Source organism: Hippopotamus amphibius, chromosome 10 (assembly GCF_030028045.1).
Source record: "Hippopotamus amphibius kiboko isolate mHipAmp2 chromosome 10, mHipAmp2.hap2, whole genome shotgun sequence".
In the NCBI taxonomy this organism is placed as follows: domain Eukaryota; kingdom Metazoa; phylum Chordata; class Mammalia; order Artiodactyla; family Hippopotamidae; genus Hippopotamus; species Hippopotamus amphibius.
Window position 1 is genome coordinate 33,965,892 of NC_080195.1, and position 27,308 is coordinate 33,993,199.

General features: G+C 42.1%; 1 protein-coding gene across 5 annotated transcripts in view; it reads left to right on the top strand.

The window, feature by feature from the left end:
* The window catches only part of CSGALNACT1 (chondroitin sulfate N-acetylgalactosaminyltransferase 1), a 321,341-nt gene that overhangs the window by 96,177 nt on the left and 197,856 nt on the right, over positions 1-27,308 (top strand). The window contains exon 1 of one of the 5 annotated variants that reach the window (XM_057697973.1): positions 16,244-16,339. The exons of the other annotated variants lie outside the window; for them this stretch is intronic. The gene's annotated coding sequence lies outside the window, so the exon portion shown is untranslated. Of the gene's footprint in view, positions 1-16,243; positions 16,340-27,308 lie in introns of those variants that run through there. 5 annotated transcript variants of the gene reach the window in all.

The following is a 27,308-nucleotide window of genomic DNA, read 5'->3' on the forward strand; positions in this document are numbered from 1 at the left end:
ATCAAACCCATGTCCCATGCATTGGCAGGCGGATTCTTAACCACTGCGCCACCAAGGAAGCCCCCCCACGTATTTCTTACCCCAGTGGTTTTGTTTCCGTGCCTTGAACTTCCCCAGCATGTGTGTTGTTTCCATCCCACACATGCATTTCTCACGAGTATCTGTGTTCTGTGATGGGGCCGCTGCATGGTCTGTTCTAACCTGGAGGATGGGGACCACACTGACCCTGTGTCCCACAGTTGCTCAGCGGGTACTGATGCTCAGCACAAGAATTTTGACGAAGTTGAAAAATTTTAAGTGCTGCAGAACTGCTCACTTAAGCGTGAAATGGTACTAATTGCTGGGCCTTCTCAGCCACTCTTGAAACCAGATCCTCCCCTGACTCTTTTGAATCCACTGTGAATTACTGACCAAATTGAAAGCAACATGTTTACAGGTACCTTTCCTCTCTTTATGCCACACGGTTCAGTTTTCAAGAGAAAATACACATCCATTCAAATCTGTGTCTTTGCTGGATTTTCAGGTGCTTCTGCAGGTGAGACAGGCTGGGACCTGGGCCCTGAGACCATTTGCCGCAATGCTCGTACCTGGGCAGACGTCTCCTTGAGCAACAAAATACAGAGAGACCATAAGGGACTAAAAGTAACTGTGTACATGCACAGTTGGGGCAAATTGTGTACAGCATACAAAAAGACCAAAAACTCACTGTCACTTTTGAAGAGCGGAGAGCAAAAGCAGTACTGAGCGCTTCCCCTGCACACAACACCACCAGAGGGGTGGGCAGACCACCTAAGCCACCCCTCCGGCCCAACCCCTGGACCCACCTTTATATAAGGAACCAGCTCACCACTCCCCCTCAGAGAGTGAGGAAGGGAACCTGTTGTTTGTTTTCACTCCCTGCTGCAGGAGGGGCCCCAATAAAGCCTGGCCTGAATTTCTTGTCTGGCCTCTGATCAATTTCTATTGATTAAGGAGGCCAAGAACCCTGGTCAGTAACAAAGGGACTAAGATTTTAAGAGTTGCAATGTAGTTCTACAACTTACGTTATCAGGCTGTAGTTGTGCCTACTTACCGTATTGTCTAGCGCCTTGCTACTCAAAGTGTGGTCAGCCCACTGCAGTCTAGGCGTCCCTTGGGAGTGCGTTAGAGACGCAGAGTCTTGGATCTCACCTGGACTTACCAAATCAGAATGTGCATTTTAACAAGGTCCCCTGGGATGTGTACACATGTTAAAGTTTGGGAAGCACTACTCTGGCTTATTGACCTTGTGTTTCAGACAAACACTCAAAACATAGAGCCCTACCTCACAGGCATTTTGTAGCTTGTCTATGTTGTGATGGTGTGGTTTTTTATTTTACGATGAAGATGTTCCCTATCAGAAAATTTTGCTGTTTTTCTTGGTTATTGCTGGAGATAGATCATACGTAAGAGACAGGTGGTGAGTGCTTTTATTCCTTCTGCATTTAATTTCTCTGTTTGTGTAGAAATGACAAAGTCTAACCCTCTTCCTGCCTTTGAGGAGAGCCTGGGATAGTAAGTGAACAACCTCTGCTCTCAGCTGTAGCCACAGGCTGAATGCTATTTTGTGTGTGTATTTCATTTTTCCCCCTTGATTATCCTGGACATTGCTTGTATGCGTAGCTGGGAGTTCTGTACTAGGTGAAGTTTTATTTTCCATTTTTTCAAGTCCTTGAAATTGTCCTTTTGCCAATTAGTCCAAGCAGGCAGAGTAAAACATTATTGCATTTATTTATTTTGGGGCAGGTTATGCCCATATACAGAATTTAGATCACCTCCTTCCCATTCTCACTTCCTAGCCGGGCAGTTACCTCCATGGGGGCACCTCTTTGTACGAGTTTCTTAGGGACACTCTCAGAGATAGCATATGTACTAGAAAGTTCAGTGTGGTCGTTGCCAAGAGGGGGGGCTCTGAAGCCAGACAGAGTTTGAACCCAGGCCACTAGCTTTGTGACTTTAAGCCAGTTACCCAGATTCATTGTACCTCAGTTTTCTCATCTGCAAAATGGATGTACGAATGGGATCTCAGAGCTGCCGAGAAGAACTAATGAGATAATTCATGTGAAGTGCAAAGAACAATTCTTGGCCTGCAGAGTACACTCAAGTATCAACAATTAATATTAAATGTGAGCGTTTCTTTATGTTCTAAGCATTTCTGTACATACATAGTAGCGTACTGTATATACTTCCACACCTTGCTTTTTTTTTTTAACCTAACAATGTGGAGATTGGTTCATTTTTTTACGTATAGATCTGTCTCATTCTTATTAGTGGGTCTGCAGGATTCTGTTTTATGGATATAATTTATGTATCCAGTCCCCTATGGGTAGACATTTAGGTTGTTTCCACTCCTACGTTATTATAAAAAGCCTTGGTGAAATGGCATGTGTACATGTGCCAGTGTGTCTGTAGGGCAGATTTCTAGAAGTGGAATCTAGAAATAGTCAAAGTATAGGTTTTTGTTTTGCTGCATACTGATGAATTGCCCTCCATATTATGATGTACTCCTACCAGCAAAATATTCTCATATACTTGTTTTGACAGTGTTTAACTTTAATTTTTAAAAACACAATTTTGCATTAGAGAAATGCAAATCAAAACTACAATGAGGTATTAGCTTCCACCAGTCAGAATGGCCATCATCAAAAAGCCTCCAAATAATAAATACTGGAGAGGGTATGGAGAAAAGGGAACCCTCCTACACTGTTGGTGGGAATGTAAACTGGTGCAGCCACTATGACGAACAGTATGGCGGTTCCTCGAAAAACTAAATATAGAGCTACCATATGATCCAGCAGTCCCACCCCTGGGCATATATCTGGAAAAGACAAGAACTCTAATTTGAAAAGGTACATGCACCCCAACGTTCATAGCAGCACTGTTTATAGTAGTCAAGACATGGAAGGAAGCAGTCTAAGTGTCCATCAACAGAGGAATGGATACAGAAGATGTAGTGTATATATATACACAATGGAATACTGCTCAGCCATAAAAAGAATGAAATAATGCCATTTGCAGCAACATGGATGGACCTAGAGATGATCACACTAAGTGAAGTAAGAGAAAGGCAGATATCATATGATATCACTTATGTGTAGACTCTTAAAAAATGACACAAATTCATTTGCAAAACAGAAACAGCCTCTCAGACATAGAAAAGAAAGTTACAGTTACCAAGGGGGAAAGGGTGGGAAGGTGTAAATTAGGAGGTTGGGATTAACTACACACTACTATGCATAAAATAGATAAACAATAAGGACCTACTGTATAGCACAGGGAACTCTGCTCAGTATTCTGTAATAACCCATATGGGAAAAGAATCTGAAAAAGAATATATATATGTACAACTGAATCACTTTGCTGTACACCTGAAACTAACAAACATGATAAATCAACTGTACTTCAATTTAAAAAAGTTTAAAAAATACAGTTTTGTTCATGAATATGTAGTAAAAATACCCATGCGTATTTGGAAATGTCATTAAGTTTGCTAGATTCTTTGGAACAGGTGTTTGGGGAAATGATTGTACTGAGGTGTAGAAGGACAGACAGGGTGGCGTGGTGAGGAGCGTGCAGTGTGAAACAAACTCAGTATATTCACTAAGTCCTAAAGTATTCTCGCGATACTGAAGCAAAACCCCGTGGAAGATCCGGGAACAACGGTGTCCGCAATGCTCTAGTGTGCGTGGCGCTGGCCTCTGGAGGCTCCTTGGAGCTTAGATAAGGGCTTCCTAGCTCAGCCTGGCGCCTTCTTTTCCGAGGTTGGCCGGTGGAGAGCCTCTTCCTGTCACTCACACATCTTGTTATACAAACCCTTGCTGCCAACAGCTTTTATTTAGGGTGTAGGCGAAAGCTGTGACCTTCTAGTAATTTTTGAGCAATGCAAAATATCTGCAGTCCTCTTATCTCATTTACGTTTTGTAAACGATTCCGCCGTTGAGTTTTACAGAGACCACGACACACTGCTTCCTGAAACGACACTAGTCTGTGGTGAGCGATTATGAGTACCGCTGAAATACACACTTTTAATCCATTTAGCAGACAATCGCTGGGTTCTTTTTTGACTATCCAGATGAGCTGAGGAGTTGAAAGAGAAACAAAGCTAACTTTAATTCCCAAGAGGCACAGCCATTTCTGGTCCCTGGCGTCAATCAGGAAATACCGCTGGACGTGAATTGTGTTGCAGGGGGCAGCGGGTCGAGGTGGTACCCAGCCGGCTCTCGGCTGACTGCTCCCCACCTGGTAGGGACGCTCGGGGCCACAGAAGTTTTGCTCTGGTTTAGGGGTCCATGGGCAGGTGGGGTTCCCAGGTGCTCTGTAGTGGGCTGAATCCCAGCCCTCCAGGCTCGCGTGTTGCTAGGAGCCAAGGAGACAGTGCACATGTACCCTGAGGAGTTGGACAGCAGACTCTATCAGCATGGCTGTCATCCCGTCTTAGCAGCTTGACAACATCTCGACTTGAGAAACATGTCTTTTTCCCCCCTGTTGAGAATCTAGCGCAACACAAGACATGCTGTTAAACTTCACAGTAGGTACCATTTATGTGGCTCTCATTCTAGGCTTTTCATCATTTAGTTTATTTTTAATAAGTATATTTATTTATTTTTTATTTTTAGCTGTGTTGGGTCTTCATTGCTGTGTGTGGGCTTTCTCTAGGTGCAGCGAGCAGGGGCTACTCTTCGTCGTGGCGCCCAGGCTCCTCATTGCAGTGGCTTCTCTTGTTGTGGAGCACAGGCGCTAGGCACGTGCGGGCTTCAGTAGTTGTAGCTTACTGGCTGTAGAGTGCAGGCTCAGTAGTTGTGGCGTGCGGGCTTATTTGCTCCATGGCATGTGAGATCATCCCGGCCCAGGGCTCAAACCCGTGTCCCCTGCATTGGCAGGCAGATTCTTAACCACTGAGCCACCAGGGAAGCCCTGTCAGTTAGTTGTTAATTGTCAGCCACACCAGTGAGACAGATGAAACATTGAGGCTTAGAGAGATTAACTAACACGTAAACTAGGAAGGGGACAGAACTGAGATTCACGCTCAGGTCTTTTTCACACTGAGGATGGTGCTGCTTTATCCACTGTGCTCTCCCACCAGCTAAAAATAGAAGTGCCTGCACGGAGGTAAGGAGCTGTCACATTTGTTTGACACAGTAGTTTTTTCTAAATAAGGGCTCATTATTGCTCCTAGTTTAAGTACCCGTAATGTAATTACAGTTAATTTTAATGCTGCTGGGACTTCCCTGGTGGTCCAGTGGCTAAAACTTCACACTCCCAGTGCAGGAGGCCCGGGTTCGATCCCTGGTCAGGGAACAAGATCCCACAGCCATGCCGCAACTAGTCATCCCACCAACCACAACAAAGACCCCGCATGCTGCAACTAAGATCCGTCGCAGCTAAATAAATACATTAAATAAAGAATTTTAATGCTGGTAATGATTTTCAATATTTCCCCTAATTATCTTTATTACTTCTCTGAAGACTGGGGCCTTAATTCATTGACAAGTTGTCAGAATTGCCCTTTAACTTTTCAGTGACCATCAGCTTCTGGTGTTGGGTGGAATTCTCTCTCTCTCTCTCTCTCCCCCCCATGCCTCCCTCCCCACCACCCAGCAAGCTCATTGTCCAGTTCTCTTAAGATCCTCAAGCACACCAGGCAGCATTCTAATAGTCTACCCATACTTGCATTTCCAGGTTTTTCTCTGTCTTCCTACTGAGTGATATTGATTTTTGTCTTCATTAATTCCTCCCATCACTGCCAATTTTCTTCTTCCTTTGTGCATAACGTCTCTTTTAAAGTGTTCGGTAGGCTCATTGAGAGTTGTCGATTTCTCATTCTTAATTCATTTGTTGTTATTTTGCTTTTAGTTATAAGGCTTACTGTATTTTGTTCCTTCCCTGGGGATTATTTCTGCTGTTTTCCCATCTCTTTTGCCCCAGTTCTGTTCCGGGCAGTTCGGAGTCTGGGTTGGGTTGTGGTGGAGAAGGGCCAGGCCAGCACCGCCTGGGGGAGCCCGCAGGGACCGTCCGGGCCTGCACTTGGTGGAATCACTCAGGGTCTGCCCACCATTCCCTTCATACCTGCCCCAGCCCTCCTGCCAGCACCAAGCAAGGCTTTTCGCTGGGGCCCGCAAGTCGGCCAGGAAAGGGAAAGCAGTGCTCCCAGCATGGGGTGGGGGGGGTGGCCTCTGTGGCCCCTGGTCTTTCCTAACGGAGTGGGTGTTGGGTTGCATTCATGGCTGGGCACCTGGGCTTCGATCCAGGTGTCTGGTGCCTTTACCTTGAACCTCACACCCACCCTGCAAGGTTCGTTCCTCGCTGTGTTTGACAGTCAAGGAAACTGATGCTCTGAGAGGTTAAGAATCTTGCCAAGGAGCACACGGCTTGTCAGTGGATGCTCTGGGGTTCCAGCCCTGTCTGCGCGACTCTAGAACCTTCATTGTTTCTACGCAGTGCATCTTTTTGTCCAGGTGAACTTGGTACTTGAGCGCTTTCCACACTTTCTGTCATCTTCTTTTGGGTCCGCCTTCGTGTCCAAATTAGAGGGTGTCTTAGTTTGTAGCTTAATACTATTGCATCATTCCCCCTGGAATTATTCATTTTTCCCTATTTCATTCATTAATAATCTCAGTACATCATTTCCCTTGTTCACTGTGTTAGATTCAGGTACCTGGTGAATCCCGTATCCACCCTCCTGGACTGTGAGAGCAGGCCTAAGGTAATATCATGTGTTGCCCTGACCATCTAATATCAATAACATCAGAGTCAAGGTTATTGATTGTTTTCCTTTTAATGAATTAAACTTTGACGCTTTTACATGGATTCTTTCTTTTTATCGGTGCTGGTTTTTTAACTCTTAGTCCCGTGTCTTGCGTAAACAGAACATTCTGCTGATGTTTACATGGGAATATGGTTAATATGGAGCTGAGTGCAGGCAGGGATAAGATCTTGATGAATTCAGGGTAGATCTCAGTTTCATAAAGTTCTTATAATGAGTTTTAATCTACAGTGAAAGCTTTATATTAGATGCCTAAGGTACTTTTTAGTTCTGTAATTCTGGTTTCCAATAAGTTTTGGCTTGGTGAGTATCAGTATTTCCTTTCTTACTATCTTATTTGAGGTGTCGAGGAATGTCTTTAAAGTTTATTTTTTGTGAGTAGGAAGTTAATATATATTAATTGTGGAAAATGTAGCAAATGCAGTGATATATGAAGAATAAAATATTAACCACCTATAATCTCACTTTCTCACTTTCTTTTGGCCACTTTAGGATTTTTTTCCAGTCCTCGTGTGTGTGTGTGTGTGTGTGCGTGTGTGTGTATTTTATCAGACCTGAGATCACAACACGCGTACGATTTTGTCTTCTCCTTTCTCGTTTAAAGTAGATCATAATAAATTCTCCATCATTAAAAACTCGCCATGAGCACAGTGTTAATGGCAACATAATATCTCATAGGATGTGTATGTATGTCATCACTTACTAACCATTCCCCAGTGGAAGGCATTAAATTGTTCTGAACTTTATGAATAATTCTCCCATGTACACCTTCGTGCATCTGCTTTGTCCAGATTTATGATTCTTTCATTTAGATTGATTTTTTTCAAAAAGTGTGATCACTTTAAAGGTACTGATACACAGTGCTTGCCAAGTGATTTCCCAGAGTTAGCAGATGTGAGCTCTTCTGTATGGGATGGATAAACAACAGGTCCTCCGTTACAGCACAGCACAGGGAACTCTATTCAGTATCCTGGGATAAACCACAATGGAAAAGAATATAAAAAAAAAGAATGTATATATGTATGTATAACTGAATCACTTGGCTGTACAGCAGAAATGAACACAGCATTGTAAATCAACTACATTTTGATAAGAAAAATCAAACACTAAAAAAATCCAACATTATTTCCCAGAGTGAATTTCTGTCCAGCCAGCAGTGGGTGGGAGCCTGGACTTATTTCCCTCATCAGACAGCGTGTGCTGACCTGGCTAATTTGAGAAGCAAAAACTCACGGTGTTTCAATTTGCATCTCTTTGTTTACCAGTGAAGTTAAACATTTTTTAAATCTGTATATTAACTTTTCTACTCTTTAAAAAAAAAATACTCTACTTTTTAAACTGTTGAACTGTAGAATCTTCCTACCAGTTTATAAGGGGTCTTTATGTATTACGTCTACTGACCCTTTCTCCATTATATTTGTTGAAAATATTCTCTAGTTAGTTGTTGGCTTTTAGTTTTTTGATGTTTAGATGCCTGTAATTTACTAATTTTTATTTATAATGTTAATTTACTATATAATTTATAATAGAATATAGAATATGTAATTTATTATGTAAAAATAAATTTACTAATTTAATTTACTAATTTTAATGCTTAAGTAGTCAGTTTTATCTTTTATGTGTGTGTGATTTCTGTGATACTTTTAGAAGGTCTTTCTCCATACAGAAAGGAGTTAATACATTTAACTATTTTTTTTATAGCTCCTCTAATGGAATTTTTAAATTTCGTGACTGACTTGGAGTTTGTTTTGGAGTATATATTTCTAACTTGATTTTTTCCAGTAGATAATCAATTGACCTGGCAATTATTTTGTTGAATAAGCCATTGTGTCACCACAGACTTTTGTCATCACTTCATCATGTATTCGTGTTTTGTATCTCTTAGGGTCTGTTTCTGTGACATTTTGTTTTATTGATCTGTTTCTTATTTACCATAAAAATTATGCTTTAAAAATTTATTTTATTGAAGTATGGTTGATTTATAATGTAGTATTAATTTCTGCTGTATAACAAAGTGATTCAATTTTACATATATACACATTCTTTTGCATATTCTTTTCCATTATGGTTTATCCCAGGATGTTGAATATAGTTCCCTGTGCTCTACAGTAGGACTTTGTTGTTTATCCATTCTCTATATAATAGTTTGCATCTGCTCATCCCGAACTCCCACTCCATCCCTCCCCTACTTTCCTCCCCCTTGGCAACCACAAGTCTGTTCTCTATGTCTGTGAGTCTGTTTCTGTTTCATAGATGAGTTCGTTTGTGTCATATTTTAGATTCCACATATAAGTGATCATATGATATCCGTCTTTCTCTTTCTGACTTATTTCCCTTAGTATTGATAATCTCTAGTTGCATCCATGTTGCTGCAAATGACATTATTTCATTCTTTTTTATGGCTGAGTAATATTCCATTATATATATAAATGTGTATCTATCTATCTATATATATCTGCCACATCTTCTTTATCTATTCCTCTGCTGATGGACATTTAGGTTGCTTCCATGTCTTGGCTATTGTGAAGAGTGATGCTGTGAACATATGGGTGCATGTATTTTTTTGAATTATAGTTTTGTCCACATATAAAGCCCAGGAGTGGGATTGCAGGATCATATGGAAACTCTATTTTTAGTCTAAAATTATACTTTTAATTACTATAGATTTATAATATGCTTTATTATTTGAGAGATTGTTTTTTCTTCTTCTTACAATTATTTTCCAGAACTTACTTATTTTAACCTTTTAATTAATTAATTTATGGGCTGCATTGGGTCTTTGTTGCTGCGAGGGGGCTTTCCCTAGTTACGGTGAGTGGGGGCTACTCTTTATTGTGGTGCGCGGGCTTCTCATTGCCGTGGCTTCTCTTGTTGCAGCGCACGGGCTCTAAGAGTGTGGATTTCAGTAGTTGTGGCACCTGGGCTCAACAGTTGTGGCTCATGGGCTCTAGAACGCAGACTCAGTAGTTGTGGCCCATGGGCTTAGTTGCTCCATGGCATGTGGGATCTTCCCGGCCCAGGGCTCGAACTCGTGTCCCCAGCATTCGCAGGCAGATTCTTAACCACTGCGCCATCAGAAGCCCCAACCTTTTAATTTAAAAAAAATGTCAAAGAATCATTCTGCCAAATCTTTATCCTCTATCTCCTTTGACCTCCCTACTTCCACCCTAAAGCAAAAGCAGACGAAATGAAAAGCAAAAGGAAACACAGACAGCTCTGGGATTTGTAATTGTAATTGTGTAGAATCAATAAAATGATTGAGGCAGAACTGAGCTCTTTTAGTGCCTATCTAGAAAGGCACTTTCCTTTTAAACAGAAGCTTCTCATTTCTCTGTGTTTTGCTTTATCTACAGTTTTGTCGTTTCAGAGATGGTTTCATGCATTGCCATTTAAGCACCAAAGATGGTGTAAGGCAGAACCGTGTGACTACAGCCTGAAAATGGCCAAAGGTGGTCAAGGCCACCACCTGTGGCTCTCACAAGCTGGCATAGTTTTTACACCTTTAGAAGCTTGTAAAATCAGGGACTTCCCTGATGGTCCAGTGGTTAGGACTGCATGCTTCCACTGCAGGGGGCGAAGATTCCATCCCTGGTTGGGGAACTAAGATCCTGCATGCCGAACAGTGTGGCAAAAGACAAAACAAAAAAACCCCACCAAACTTGTAAAATCAGAGAAGAATATGCTTTTGTGGCCACAAAGCCAAAAATATTTACTGTCTGGCTCTTCACAGATAAAGTTTGCTGAGGGCACTGGCAGCAAAGCACTGGCCCACAGACAGGCATGTGGAAGGCTTTTGTTTGTTTATTTAATGCATTTAAGGTAATCCTAGGTGAGGAAATGAGTGAATGACTGCAGGTTTTGTTCCTTTCTTCCTGTTTTCTCCCTACATTTCAAAATGTTTTTATACATCTTAAAATGTGCCTTGAGTGTTGTGAAATTTTTTTTTTAAGTATTTCTTTTTGGGGACTTCCCTGGTGGCACAGTAGTTAAGAATCCGCCTGCCAATTCAGGGGACACGGGTTTGGGAAGACCCCTGGTCCGGGAAGATCCCACATGTCACAGAGCAACTAAGCTGGTGCGCCACAGCTACTGAGCCTTCACTCTAGAGTCTACGTGCCACAAGTACTGAGCCCATGTGCCACAACTACTGAAGCCCGCACACCTAAAGCCTGTGCTCTGCAGCAAGAGAAGCCACTGCACTGAGAAGCCCGCACACTGCAACGAAGAGTAGTCCCTGCTTGCCACAACTAGAGAAAGCCAGTGCACAGCAACGAAGACCCAACAGAGCCAAAAATAAGTAATAAATAAAATATTTTAAGAAAGTATTTCTTTTGGAAGGCTTATGTCTGCTTGTCGGAACATCTCATTTTAATGACGGGTGTCCTGAAGCAGGGCTGGTGGGGTAGTCAGGAAGCTGCCCACACAGGCGTGTCTGCAGGGCTCTAAGCAGACTCCCCAGGCCTGCGCCGTGCTCCAAACCCCACCAGCAGTGGTATTTCATAGACTTCTTCTTAACTGGAGTAAGGCATTTTATTAACCTGATGTGATCTGGTTTATTATCTGATTAACTTTCATCTACAGTCGACCCTCCATGTCCATGGGTTCTGCATCTGAAAGTTCAACCAACTGAAGATTGAAACTATTCGAGAAAAAAAAATCCCAGAAAGTTCCAAAAAGCAAAACGTGAATTTGCTGTGTGCCAGCAGCTATTTATCTAGCATTTACATTGTATCTACAACTATTTACATAGCAATTTACATTGTATTAGGTATTAGAAGTAATCTGGACATGACAAAGGATAGGAGATTTTGATGTCATATTTTTCCAGTTTTATTGAGATGTAATTAACATATATCACTGTATTAGTTTTAGGTGTACAGCATAATGATTTGGTATATGTATATGTTGCAATGATGTCTTATCTTTGTAAAGCATTTTCAGCAGTTGCTGTGATAAAAATCCAGAACTAAACAAAAGTCAATGCAAAACAAAACAAAACAAAGTATAGGAGGGGATGTGTATAGGTTATATGCAAATACTACACCATTTTACAAAACGGACTTGAGCATCCCTGGAATTTGGTATCCATGAGGGTCCCAGAAACAATCCCCTGTGGATTCTGAAGGATAACATCGCTGGAGAGATCTCAGACTCCACCGGGGACAGGGCAAGAGTGTGGACCTAGCAGTTCAGGCGAGGAAGTAGCCCTGCGGAGGCTGCAGGTGTCCTGAAGGAGCTTGAAGACTTTTGCAAGGTCTTGGGAGAAGACTTGAGGATGAGAGACAGTTGGCAGGAGACAGATGGGTCAACAGGTCACTGTTACTGGTAATACGGGCAGATTCCATGTCCTGAGAGACCTGGAAACCCCGACTTAAGACAGATGAGTCAGAAAAATAACATCAGTTCTGCCTCTGTTCTAGAAGTTTCCATGGTTGCTGAAGAAAGGGCAGGAGAGGACCCGTGGGACCTGGTTTCGCGAGCAACCTGAGTCTCACAGCTGGGACCAAATTTAGGGTTTGTTTCCTGTGTCTTGGAAAATATGATTGTTCAGGCATTGAATCCAGCCTTTTGGATGATCTGACAGGAAAAAGAACCAAAGTTTAAGTCCTAAGCTCCTAAGTCTACTTTCTGAAATATAGACAGTGTTTATAATTATGTTTCATAATCTTTTTTTTTCTCCAAATGTAGCATTATTCAAGGGTAGTGTAAGGCCATGCAGAGTGTGGTTAATAGAATTTACAGCAGGCAAGTCAGGCAAAGACCAAATTTCATGGAAAAACTTCTAAAGCAAAGTTGTTGGAAATTTAAATTAGATTTGAGTGTGACTGATCACTGCTGAGAAATGCCGTAGAGTCTCACTGTTAAATTCTACAGGAGTCTGCCTGCAATTACTAGCGTTGTTTGTTGATGCTGTGGGGGACCGATTTTGAGTTTTGAGTGCAAGTATATACGTTCTCCAGATGTAATCATTTTCTCTAAGTAAATGAAAACATGGCTGTATCAGGAGCTCAAAGCTCTTGCTTTAATGTGTCTAGCAGCAGTTGGGTGTTTAGTCAGGAATATTCTAGCAGCTGAACTCCAAGGAGTCTGGAGAATTTCCCGCTCAAGAAAAGTATAATTTTGAGAATCAAGGAGAAAACAACAAGATTAAAACATTGGGAGATTTATCTGGATCTATCCATCCAGCTCACATATTTCATAAAGCAAGCTGATACCTGGCGAGTGCTGTAGGATACGATGTGAGATGCTAATGTAATAAGCTGTTTGCTCACCAGAATGTCCTTAATGGAAATCAGAGCTCTATCCCGGTGGACCTCGGTCTTTTCCACAGGTGTGTTGACATTTAGTGCACTCTTCAGCAGGCAGGGTGGCTTAGTGAGTCCTGTGTGGGGTGGGGGATGGGGGGGGAGTCGAGGCCTTGGGAGCTTCCTAGGTGGTCTCTCCTAACACCTCAGATCCTTCCTGGGGCAGGGCTTCATTGCTTTCCAAGTCACCAGGACAGATCCGTACATATTCATGAAAAGTTGCATCTAAATTCCCTCAGAAAGGGGTTTCTAGATGATTTTTAAAGATGTGCTTATTTCTTGGGGGCTGGGGGTGGGGGGGCATGTATTCAGCTCCCAGCAGGGTGCCTGGTACGTGGTAGAGACTCAGTAAACATTTGTAGAGGGAATAAGTGAACTATAAATTAGGTGTCTTGAGATTAAATCCTACTTCTCACATTTCGCCCCGTATAGTTAGTCATATTGATGGGGGCCGGCTGTTATTGGTTGTGACTGTAAAGGCGTTGTGTCAAGAACTTCCTCTGTCGTTCTGTTTGATCATCACAAGAAGACACCTGAGGAACACTTGGGCCAGGACCTGTTAGGTTGTGCTGCAGTCACAGCCCCACGTGAGATGACTCTGGTCTCAGCATACCTCTGCCATCTCAGCCCAGGACTGGGTACCACAGAGGCTTTGGCATCGTGGGTGCACGGACTTCTCACTGGCCACACCTGTACCACGAGCCTCCATCTGCTCACATTTCATTGGTCAGAACTGGTCCTGTGGTACCATCCAGCTGCGGGGGGCTGAGAAGCGAGCCTTCTGTGTGCTGGGAAGGGTGGAGGGGGATGGCACGGAAACTGCTATAGTGACAGTGGCTCTCACGGGTCCATTGTACAGATGGTAAAACTGAGCCCAGAGAGGATGGGTTACTGGTCCAAAGTCACACAGCTGGAATATGGCAGAAAAAGGCCTGGGACTTAGTTTTGTTTGCCTCCAAAACCTGTATTTTTAACCACCGTGCAATACTGCCTTTCTTAAGGAGATTAATTTTCTTCCTCAGAAAACTGGACCTTAATGAGGGGGTGAATAATAAAAGTACTGGATTTGGGGCTTCTCTGGTGGCGCAGTGGTTGAGAATCCACCTGCCAATGCAGGGGACACGGGTTCAAGCCCTGCTCCAGAAAGATCCCACATGCCGCGGAGCAGATAAGCCCGTGTACCACAACTATTGAGACTGCGCTTTAGAGCCCTTGAGCCACAACTGTTGAGCCCATGTGCTGCAACTACTGAAGCCCACGTGCCTAGAGCCCGTGCTCCGCAATAAGAGAAGCCATGGCAATGAGGAGCCCGTGCACCACAATGAAGAGTAGCCCCCCACTCACCGCAACCAAAGAAAGCCCGCGCAAAGCAAAAAAGACACAACACAACCAATAAAATAAATTTATTAAAAAAAAAAAAAGTACTGGATTCGGGGTTGGGTGCTTTGTTTATGGGACGGTATTCCCTCACTGACTCTCTTTGCCACTTGCCTGGGTGACTTCCTCCCGGGGGAGTAATAATTACTACGACAGGGACCTAAAGTATTGCATATAATGCACCCGGAGAGACGCAGAGATGTAATGCTGTTACTGCTGACACTGCTGTGTGAGCGGGTCGTGTGTGGCTTTTCCACATGTAGTAGCATCAAGATTTTTACAAGGAAACAAATAAACTTGTTAAATTATCTTGGTACATTTACTCGTTTTCATTGTATGAGACTATCCTATATATTACAAAATAAAGCTGAAATCTCCCAGGGATCTCATTAGACTGAAATGATGCTGAGTTGTGACTAAAGTTATAAACTCTCACCTTTTAATCCCCCTTCTTGTCATCTTTTTATTATATCAGTTTTCAAAAACTGTTCTTTTTTTAAAATTAATTTTTATTGAAGTATAGTTTAATAATGTGTTAATTTCTGCTGTACAGCAAAGTGATTCAGTTATACATCCTTTTTCATATTCTTTTCCATTATGGTTCATCACAGGCTGTTGAATATAGTTCCCTGTGCTGTACAATAGGACCTTGTTGTTTCAAGAACTGCTCTTTTAAAAGTGAGTGTTCCAAAGAGCACTTCTAGAGGATGCAAATGGACATGTCCCTGTAAATCCAGGAAACCGTCATCCTTTGCCATCTGTCGATGGTGAAGGGAGAGGGTCACAGCACTTGCGTGTTGTCTGTGGCCTCATTAAGAAGAGCAGCCTTATTCCTTTGTGGGTGTGGGAGGAGAGGGAAACTTTTTGTCAAGTGTGAAATTGCTGACCTGGCTTCCTGTCACCTACACTTGGTGTGATTGTGGGTCTCAGTACTTGCTCCTGTTTCGGGGACCTCCCTAGCTTGTTCTTTTCTGTGCATCTCTCTTCCTGACCCCCACACCACCACACTCAGCTCACGCGGGAACGAGCGGCCCCCAGGGACCCCAACTGGATGTCACGTTGCTTCAGATGTGATGTCGTAGATTTTTACAGTCTTCTGACTTCTTCCTGGCAGTGGCTACAACGGCCATGAATAATCAGATGAGAAAAGAAAAAGCTTTCTGTGGAAATTTGGAAGCAAAATTCCCATCCACTAAAAAAAATACCCAGCATATTTTCCTCAGAGCCCATCGTATGGATATGTTTGGCCCTCATTGTTTAAATACAACCCTTCTAACCCACGGGTGAGTTACCCGTGCCCCTCTTCTCTCCCCTTGGGACATAAAGCCTGTGATTGTTGACTGTTCTGCAGTGGGGTCATTTGAAAATGAGATTTCAATTAAGTGGAATATTTCCATTGCAGGATAACGGGCCTTTTTAGTCTTGTACTTTTATAAGGGCTAGGAAAAACATTTACATTTACTCCCGATTTCTCCTTCTCAGAGTCCTGAACAGAGAGGGCAGATTCATTAGAGAAAACATCATGATGACACGTCTCTTTATTAGTGAGTCATAAAAGTTCAGAAAAAGAACACAAAAGCCGGCATTTATAGTAATTAAAAAAGCCTTTGTCGAATTATGTATGTGGTGGTTTTGGCTGACCTTGGAAGTTACATAAGGCTTTGTATGTGCTTTTATATCCAAATGTGGTCTGCAGACGTGTGGATAATGCACTGACTTTACAAAATGCCTTCGCAGAGGCCCCGCTCAGCTCTTTCACCGTCTCTCTCAGCCGGGGGAGGAGCACTCTGCAGTCCCTCCTCTCTATTCCTGTTCTTTTCCGTCCACTTGCACAGTCGCTTCTTGCAAAGATCTCCTAAAGCTGTTTGAATTCCAGGTGGGTCAGTCTTTTGTGCATTTCGATTTCATTCAATTATAATACATTCCAAGTACCCTTTTATTATTCTTTTTTCTATCATTCCCTTTTGAGTTCCTCCAGTTTCCTTTACTTCACGTTGGGATAACGTTTTTGATGCTCCTGAGAACCGTAGGTAATTAGAACAGTGAGCCGTGTGAGAGCACAGATCTTACAGGGCAGGGAGAAGAACGGTAGGTCCAGGGTCAGGTTGAGCCCCAAGACAAGTAGGTATCGTTGGGGCGTGGCTGCCACGCCGGGCAAGCCACGGCCGTTTCTCCCCTGCAGGTCGTCCTTCTCTGTTTCTTATCTCTGCTCTGCTGCCTCGGTAGACAGCGTTGGGGTAGGGCCTGGCCAAGGTTGGCCTCTCTTCGGAGCTGACATTGGAACTGAGGCCAGAATGGTGGTGTGGACCCAGAGATGCTGAGAGGCGGGAGGGAATTTCAGGCGCAGAGAAGGTTTCAGCACCTGTTAGAAATGGGAAGCTAGAGAGAAATCTTAGTGCCTGCTCTCAAGGAACTGACAGTTTAGGCTGGTTGTCAAGCCAGTAAGCCTGATTCACTGCCACTTCCTGCCTTCCTGAAACTGTTCCTTCCTGTCACCCCCATCCTCTGGCTTCAGTTACACTGGTGTCTCTTTCAACTTGCACTCGGGCTCCAGATAACCTGGAAGGACCTGTTTAACTGATTCCTCGGGCCAACCTCAGCTAAAGTCTGCAAGAGACACCGGTCTGGTATGTTTGTGGCAGCAAAAAGCTGGTCAGGTTAATTTAGACTAGACTCTCATACAATGGACATAATTCTTAGGTTGTCATTTTTTCCGTCAGATGCAAATGATACTGAGAAGTCAGCCCTGCAAGGGCCGTGGACAAACTGATTGCTAGCTATTTGCTCTCCCTCTTATTAACTTTCTAAAACGTTAGCCTCAGTTTTACAGTTAGCTCGGCCCTGAAGGGAAGCTGCTTCCTACGTGTGCATTAGACTTAATTTGCATGGAATAATAGCAACAGTATCTTTGGCTTATTTCACTATATATGCATGTGACCGCATAACCGTTCTGCTAACATTAAATTTTAAACGCTTTCATTTAAAATATCAGCATTTGGGGGGAATAACCAAGACCTAACAGAAGGGAAAATTAGGCTTATGACATTATCATACAAAAAAGAGAACATTATCATAAAATGGAAAGAAAAACAGTAAAATAAAAATCTTACCAACTGCATATGGTAAGTAAAAAAGAATGATTGCGGCTATTACTAAATATTAAAATTACCAACTCTAACTTGCAAGAATAAAGGTTTTGCGTGGAAGAGAAGGGGGTGATTTGGTTGCATGTGAACTAGGAAAGAGAGCCTTTAAGGCAGAACAATTTCCTTAAGACATTTTAATGGAAGCAGATGATGCAGTGTAAGTCATTGCTTCCTTTAACGAACGATTCATTCGAAACCATTGTCTCAAAGCAGCCATACCCAAGTGGTATAAAATGGTGCATTAAGTAATCAAGGTAAAATACTTCATAAAACCTCCCAGGAGAAGGACTCTCCTGCTATTCTTGTTGAATAGAGAATTCTAGAAGGATGTTACAAAGATCTGTCTAAAGTTGGGGAAGGTGCTGTTGGCTCTGAGTATAGGGCACTCGTGAACCTCAATTGCTGTGAACACCGATTTTGGCCAGATGGGTTGTGTTGTTCAGGTGTATTTTTTTAAAATTAATTTATTTATTCATTTATTTATTGGCTATGATGGGTCTTCGTTGCTGCACACAGGCTTTCTCTAGTTGCGGCGAGCGGGGGCTACTCTTCAGTTGTGGTGCGCGGGCTTCTCAAGTGTGGTGGCTTCTCATTGCGGAGCACAGGCTCTAGGTGCGTGGGCTTCAATAGTTGTGGCACGTGGGCTCAATAGTTGTGACTCTTGGGCTCTAGAGCTCAGGCTCCGTAGTTGTGGTGCACGGGCTTAGTTGCTCCACGGCATGTGGGATCTTCCCAGACCAGGGATCGAACCCATGTCCCCTGCCTTGGCAGGCGAATTCTTAACCACTGCGCCACCAGGGAAGTCCTGTTCAGGTGTATTAAAAATAACAGGCCAATATGTTTTTATGGACCTGTCAATACCTTTCAGATTCAAAAAAAATATAGAATATAAAAAAAGTCAGCCCTTCTCTATGAAGTGGCCCCAACACTATGCAAAAGTGATGCGGTGCTGATGTCAGAGGTATTTTGTCCGGGGTTCTGGTATTTCTTATACATCCTTTCTGAGACTATTATCATGAAATGTGAGAAATTGTGTGAGAGGCCTTCTAAACAGCTTGAAAGAATAGGACAGTGAAGAGATGGACAGGAAAGTGGAGAGACTCCCTGCTGCCCTACTCTGGAAGCCTCACACCCGTTCTCTTCTGCCCATCCCCTAATGAAAAGACCCCAATAGCCAGGCAGTGGAGCTGATCTCAGAGGTGATGGGGGCGGTGAGCGGGGGAGCTGTTCGTCTGGTGCCCTGGACAGGGCGTCGGCACCGCGGAAGCCAGGCAGAGAAGCAGCCTCGCTTCATCCCACTCTTGACGCTCACACGCTGTGGCGTTCTGTGAGCATCGCTGATGGGGAGGTTCAGGCAGGGACCCGGTGTACCCTGGAGAAGGCAGGAGAGCCCTCTTCTCCCTCCCCTCTTCCTTTTCTGCTTTGCCCTGAGAGCCGACCCCAGGGTGCAGGGCTGTGCCGTGAAGCATGAAATTACCAGATCTTATTTGTTATTGAAAGCAAAGGATCACAGCAGCTGAATTGAAACAATCATTTCGACATTTGTTTGTGCTTAAAGCACCTAAGACTTGCAAGGAGGGAGGTCTGACCCAGTTGATATCTAATAACCACTACAGAATTTGAGGTGTTGTCACCATTTCATTAAATTGTGTTCTCACTTGTGTATGACAGTTGTCTTAATTCAGGCTGCCATGACAAAATACCATAGACTGGGAGGCTTCAACAACAAAAATTTATTTTCTTACAGTGCTGGAGGTTGGGCGTCCAAGTGCCAGCTCATGGATTTCTGGGGAGGACTCTCTGCCCGGCTTATGCTTCTGCCTTCTTGCTGTGTCTTCACATGGCAGGGGGGTGTTGGGGTGGGAGAGACAGACAGACAGACAGACAGACAGACACACACACACACACACTCTCTCTCTCTCGGCTCTCTGGTGTCTCTTCTCTTCTTATGAGGGCACTAATCCCATCATGAGGGCTCTACTCTCATGACCTCCTAACCCTAATTATCTTCCAAAGGCCTCATCTCCAATGAGGTTAGGGCTTCCAGCTATGAATTTTGGGTGAACACAATTCAACCTATACCAACAACTTTTAAGCCAAAGCTATTTCATATGTATAAAAGTAATAAAATATATTTTTAGGACTAATGAATATGACATAAAATATCTTAGGTATATTTTAATTTTAAGGTAAAATGAGTTTCCCAGTTTATTTGGGGTTTATTAAATATCAGAGAAAGAAAAAACAAACTCGCACATCCCTGGAGGCCCCCATGAATCCTGACCACACACCATCATTTAGGTGGTGTCCCTGGAGGCTGTTTCCCTGCTAAGGGAGGTGTGGGTACGAGGCACTGACTCTGGGTCTGGACAGGATTCTGGCCCTTGGGGAGGGGTTACTGCAGCAAGGCTAGCCCAGAGGAGCTTTGAATGCCATGAAGGTTTGTCCAGACAGCAGGGTTTCAACCTGACTCCAGAACCCATTTTTCACAAGATATGTTTACTAGCTTGCTCACTTGCTGGCTTGCTTGCTTTCTCTTTCCTTCCTTTTCTTTCTCTTTCCTTCCTTCTTTCTTTCTTTCCCTTTCTTTCTTTCTTTCTTTCTTTCTTTCTTTCTTTCTTTCTTTCTTTCTTTCTTTCTTTCTTTCTCTTTCTTTCTTTCTTTCTCTTTCTTTCTTTCTTTCTTTCTTTCTTTCTTTCTTTCTTTCTTTTCTTTTTCTTTCTCTCTCTCTCTCTCTTTCTTTCTTTTGATGGTTAATTTTATTTTTACTTCCCCTCCCAGCCTTATTGAGATGTAATTGACATACAACATTGTGAAAGTTTAAGGTGTACAACATGTTGATTTGATATATTTATATATGGCAAAATGATTACTACCATAGCATTAGCTAGCAACTCCATCTGTTACATAATTATTTCTTTTTTGTGGTGAGAATATTTAATATCTATTCTCTTTGCAACATTCAAATATATGATACAGTATTGTTAGCTGTAATCATCATGCTGTCCATTAGATTCCCAGAACTTGTTAATCTTATACAATCTTACATATATATCACATCTTTATCCATTTGTCTCTTAATGGACACTTAGGTCATTTTCATATCTTGGCTATTGTGAGTAAAGCTGCAATGAACATGGGGTTGCAGATAGCTCTATAAGATCCTGATTTTTAACTCCTTTGGATAAATACCCAGAAGTGGGATTGCTGGATCGTATGGTAGTTCTATTTTTACTTTTTTGAGGAACTACCATAATGGCTGTACCACCTTGCATCCCCACCAACAGTGTGCTAGAGTTCCCTTTTCTCCACTTCCTCACCAACACTTGTTGTTTGTGTTCTTTTTGATGATGGCCATTCTAACTGGTGTGAGGTAATTCCTCATTGTGGGTTTGATTTGCATTATCCTAATGATTAGTGATGTCAGGCACCTTTTCACATGACTGTTGGCCATTTGGATGTCTTCTGTGTAAAATCAGTTCCTCCACTGATTTTCTAATTGAGTTATTTGATTTTTTGCTACTGAGTTGTATGAGTTCTTATATTTTGGATATTAAACCCTTACCGTATATATGATTTCAAATATTTTCTCCCATTCAGTAGGTTGCTTTTTCATCTTGTTGATATGCAGAAGCTTTTTAGTGTGATGTAGTCCCACTTATTTATTTTTGCTTATGTTGCTTGTGCTTTGGGTGTCATGTCAAGAAAATTGCTGCCAATACCAATGCCAAGGAGCTTTGCCTCTATGTTTTCTTCTAGAAGTTTTGTGGTTTTATATCTTAAATTTAAGTCTTTAATCCATTCCAAGTTCATTGTTGTGAGTGGTGCATATTCCTCTGTATGTGCTTATCCAGTTTTCCCAATACCATCCTTTCCACATTGTGTATACTTGGTGTCTTGTCAAGTATTGATGACCACATATGCATGGGCTTATTCCTGGGCTCTCAAGTCTGCTCCATTGGTCTATGTATCTATTTTTATGCCAGTACCATCCTGCTTTGATTAGTACGGCTTTGTAATACAGTTTGAAGTCAGAAAATGTGATGCCTCTAGATTTGTTCTACTTTACCAAAATGCTTTGGCCATTTTGGGGGGTCTTTTGTGGCTCCATACAGATTTTAGGATAGTTTTTATATTTCCATGAAATATATCATTGGAATTTTGATAGGAATTCCTTTGAATCTGTAGATGGCTTTGGGTAATAGGAACATTTTAATAATATTAATTTTTTTCAATCCATGAACATGGGATATCTTTCCATTTATTTGTGTCTTTTTCAGTGTCTTTCATCAAAGTCTTATAGTTTTCAAGGTACAGATGTTTCACCTCCTTGGTTAAATTTGTTACTAAGTATTTTATTGTTTTTGATATTATTGTGAATGGAATTGTTTTCTTTATTTCTTTTTCAGGTGTTTTGTTGTTAGTATATAGAATCACATCTATTTTCTATGTGTTGATTTTGTAACCTGCAACTTTACTGAATTAGCTGATTACTTCTAGCAACTTTTGTCATGGAGTCTTTGGGATTTTTATAAGATCATGTTATCTGCAAACAAAGACACTTTTACTTCTTCCTTTCCTGTTTGGATACCTTTTATTTCTTTTTCTCACCTGATTGCTCTGGCTAGGACTTTCAGTACTAGGCTGAATAGGAGTGGTGTCAATGGGCACCCTTTTCTTGTTTCTGATGTTGCAGGAAAAGCTTTCACCACTGAGTATAATGTTGGCTGTGGGTTTGTCATATATGGCCTTTATTGTGTTGAGGTATGTTCTTTCTGTACTCAGTTTGTTAGGAATGTTACCATGAAGGCATGTTGTGTTTTTGTTAAGTGCTTTTTCTGCATCTGTTGAGATGAATATGTAATTTTTATCTTTGATTCTGTTAATGTGGTGCATCACATTGGTCATCTTGTGCATGCTGAACCATCCTTGTATCCCAGGAAACAAATCCCACTTGATCATGTTGTGTATTAGTTTTGTAAGGATGCCACACAAATCGCCACAAGCTGAGTGGCTTAAAACAACAGAAATGTATTGTCTCACAAATCTAGAGGGCAGATGTCTGAAGTCTGTATGTCTGAAAGGTGTGGGAAGGACCATGCTCCCTTTGAAGCCTGTAGGGGGCAGTCCGTCCTTCCCTTTTCCTAGCTTCTGGTAGTGGGTGCTGATTCTTGGCCTTTCTTGGCTTGCAGCTGCATCTCTCAGCCCCTCCAATATCTGTCTCTGTTGTCATGGTCTCTCCCTGTGTCTTCACATCATCTTCTTATAAGGGCTCCAGCCATATTGGATTAGGGATCTGCCCTATTCCATTGACCAATTGATTTCAATGAGATGACCTTATAGCGTCTGAAAAGACCCTGGTTCCAAATAAGTCACATTCTGAACTACTGGGTATTAAGACTTCAATATATCTTTTTTTGTTGTTGAGGGGCACAAAATTCAACCCACAAGTGTATGCTAGAAAATTTTCCATCTTTGGTGTGGATGGGAGTAGTATGTTTATCAAGCTGTGGGTGAAAAAGGAAAGGAGTGAATTACAGAAATCTTCCAGTTACTTGTACTACATCAAACATCTGTGCCTCTCCCGTCCTGGATACTCCACAGCGTGGTCAGTGAGGGTGTGTGGTTGGCCTGGCAGAGACACCTTCAATTTAGCATCATAATCAAGTATCCCCTGGGCCCAAAGTCCCTCTCGGGAAATTTGAAAACAAGTTAGACTATATTTTACTTTTACTAGCTCCAAAACTCCCCTTAAAAAAGCTTTCAGCAGAATGCATAGTCACTCTGCTTAGGTTGACAGCAAAATAATGGGGAGAATAATCTTAACGTTACCGAAGTGTGGCTGTTTAAGCTTTTTACTTGAAGGTTTTTAACTAGAAGATGTTGCCGTATAAAATACGGGGACGCCTTGCATCAATTCTTGTAGGTAGCTAGTGGTTAAAAACAGAAGTATTTGATTGTATCCTCCAAGAATGTATTCTCAAAATGCAAAGAAAAAGTATTCCAAATGTTAGGTTTATTCCTGGCAAATTCTTTTTTGATGCTTCTCCTAAATGTTTTGCCATTTGGTTTGGAAAAGTTTTCAGGCATCTTTGCCACCTCATTATGGACTATTTCCAAGGCTTTTGAGAAGTTGCCATAAATAGCAGATCCACAGTTGAGGGTAAAGCACTTGTTTTGTATGGGTTAAATCATGCCTGTTAAGAATGGGAACGTAAAATGGGCTGTTGAAAAACTTAAGATGCTTGCCAATAATTTTTCAAGGTAGATGTGTTATGTGACTTGTGATTATGTTAAGTTTCATGTGGCAGGTTCGCATGGAGGCAAAAAAATATGACATTGAATGACTTCTTGCTTCAAGAATTTTTTTGTACTTTATTGCCAGAATCTTTGTTGAGTTAATGAACATCAAAAGCATTATATCAACATGCAGGTGTGAAATGCTGCTTTGGCATAAATATAGTCAGAGAATATCTTTATGAAAATTCAAGCCATAGCAGGTGTAATAATATACTAAATAAAATGTAATAAAAACTTTCTTCTAGTTTCCATAAAAAGTGTTAGAGAACATCTGGACAAGCTATAGAAGAAGGAAAAATCCCAGCCCTCCCTCCCTCCCCTCCCCTCTCCACAAGTTTTAGTGTCTTAGAAGTAGTACAGAGCAATTTCAGACGGCAGAATGTTTAAATCTGAGAAGTTTGTTAAAGCAAAGCCAGGAATGTCAGAGAAAATGCCTGTGTGTAGCAAGTGGTCACTAGAAGACGTTTTTTTTTTTAATCTCTAAACTTCAGGTGTCCTCCTGCTTTTGAAAGTTCATGTTAGCATCTTAGTGATGAAATATATTCGTGATGAAGGGACAAATTTTGCTTTGGCTTTTTTAAGCTCAGTGTATTTCAAGTTCCAAGTCATAGCAACCTTGCCTTCAGCAATAGGAATTAATTGCTTAAAAATTTTTTTTTCCCTCTCTCAACATGGCCTTCTTGTTTGATTGGCATTTCTGAGAATGACCATTATGGGTTAAATCCTGGCAGTTTATCATGCAATTTATTAATTAGAACTTGCTTTTTGCTTTAGGGAGTCAAACATTGTGCTTTTAAAAAATATGCACTTGGGTTAAAACAACACTGAGATACCACTGCAGACCATTAGAATGGATGAATCTAAAACACTTGCAACACCAAGTGCTGGCGAGGATGTAGAACAACAGGAACTCCCAAGTATTTTCCTAATGGATTGAAAACTAGGTCCACACAAAAAAACGTGCACACAAACACATCGTACTTTTATTCATAATTGCCCCAAACTGGAACAAACCAAAAAGTCCTTCAGCAGTGAATGGATAAACTATAGTACTTCCATACCATGGAATGTTACTCAGGGATAAAAAGAAATGAGCTAAGGATGGATACACGTCCTTATACGTCTGCCATAAACTGGTGAATTCTCATGTCAAAGCGTGGACTTCAGTTAATAATAATAAGGTAACAGTATTGGTTCATGAATTATATCAAACACACCACACTAGTGTAAGTTGTAAACTGTGAGTGTGTGGGGAGAGGGGGTTTGTGGGAACTCTCTGTACTTCCTGATCTATTTTTCTGTACACCTAAAATTGCTCTTAAAAAGAAAATCTCTCAAGTCATGAAAAGACATGGAGGAAACAAATGCACTTGGCTACGTGGAAGAAGCCAGTCTGAAAAAGCTGCGTACTATGTGATTCCAACCCTATGACATTCTGGAAAAAGCAAAACTCTGGAGGCAGTAAAAAGATCAGTGGTTGCCAGGGGTTGGGGTGGGGAGGGATGGATAGGCAGAGCACATGGGACTTTTAGGGCAATGAAGCTATCCTGTGTGATATTGTAATGGCGGATACGTGTCATTACGCATTTGGCAGACCCCATAGACTGTGTAACCGAGAGTGAACCTTAAAGCAAAATGTGTTAATAATGATGTATCCGTACTGGATCATCAGCTGTAACAAATGTTCCACATGCAAGATGTGAGTAATAGGGGAAACTCCGTGGGGTGGTTGGGAATATATGGAAACTCAGTACTTTCTGCCCAGTTCTTCCATAAACATAAAACGTCTCCTAAAATTCATCTATTCATTTTAAAAATCAGCAAAAAGTGAAATGAAATTCAGATTTCGGTGTCCATAAATGAAATTTTGTTGGAGCATACACATAAATACACACCTGGGGCACGTTGGTGGATATCTCTTCTGACATGGTGACCGTGGCTGCGGTACCGTCTGCGCAGGCTGGATGGGAGGAGCCCTTCCAGGGGCGTTTGCTCTGAGGTGGCCTCCCCTGGGCTGCACTAGCTCTGTTTTGAAATCTGCAGGCGGTTCCCTCCCAAGCCCCCGAGTCGCTTCCCACCCACACACAATCTCGACCCCACGCCTGCCTGAGTGGGCAGCCCAGGTGTCCTTATCTGTAAAACGAGAGTCATCGTTCTTCCTCTTTCGCTTGAGTTTCTTCTAATTTGATGTGTCACACCCACAGGAATGTTGTAAAGAGAATGATAATCAGAAATATGGGTTCACTTACTGGATGAATTGAGATCCTAAAAGATCAACCTCGTAGAGATCAGGGGAGACGGAGCTGATTTTTAAACCAGATTAGCTGCACTTTGTTGGACAGATAATGTTTGCAGCTGGAAAGGACCACAGTGGTTTTTTTTTTAATGCCAGCAGGCAGAGGACTTCTCAAGTCCTTATATCTTTGAACTTAGCAGAGAGTGTCATGTAGTGGAAAGTCTGGGCTTGAAGGCAGAAGCACATGGGCTTGGACCTCACATGTCCACCCTGGCAGCTGAGGGGCTTAGGCTAGATCTCAGCCTCTCTGAAGCTCAGTTTCCTCATGTGTAAAGTGGACCGGCCACACCTACTTTATAACCAGCTGATTCAATCAGATATCATGTGTTACGTGCCCTCCACCAGGCCTGCACAGCAGGGAGTGATGGGGACTGTCCGCACAGGTTTAAGTTTGAGCAGAGTGAACTGCCAGTTTCATGCTTTCCTTCTAGAATATCTCAGAAGAGTCATCTCCCTCTTATCCATCCTAGTTTTCTCCCTCCTCACGTGGTTGGGAAACCGTTTTTTAATATCAAACTAAACTCTTTTTTCAGTGTGAGTCTCCTTTGCTTTGTCCCATGTCCTCTGCACACTCTCTCAAGAGCCTTCATCAAGGTGATAGTTAAACCCCCTTCCTGACTTCCTGTAGATTAAATAACCCCAGTTCCTCTGACCTATCGATTCTCCTTTGAAAATGCTTCTTCCCTCTCTCCAGCTTCTCCTCAGTCTTCAGTGATACTTGGATCAAAAGGGACCATGTGTCCTCCTGGGAACACACACAGAGTGGTGAGGAATGACCACTCTGGGGCCTTTCCTGCAGTGTTCATTTTACTCTCTATTTGTGTCCTTTTTCTTTCCTTCCATATTATTGACTCCTGTGCTGACCTTTTCTTTGACTTGCTTTTTATTTTATTTTATTTTATTTTATTTTATTTTATTTTATTTTATTTTATTTTATTTTATAAGTACTGCTTGTTAGCTAAGGCTCTGGGGCTGGCCTTCCTGGGTCCAAGTCCCACCTCTTTTACTTACCAACTGCATCCTTGCCCAAATTACTTAACCTTTCTGAAACTCAGTTTCCTCATCTATATAATGGGGTGAGCACAGTGTCTACTGTAAGGATT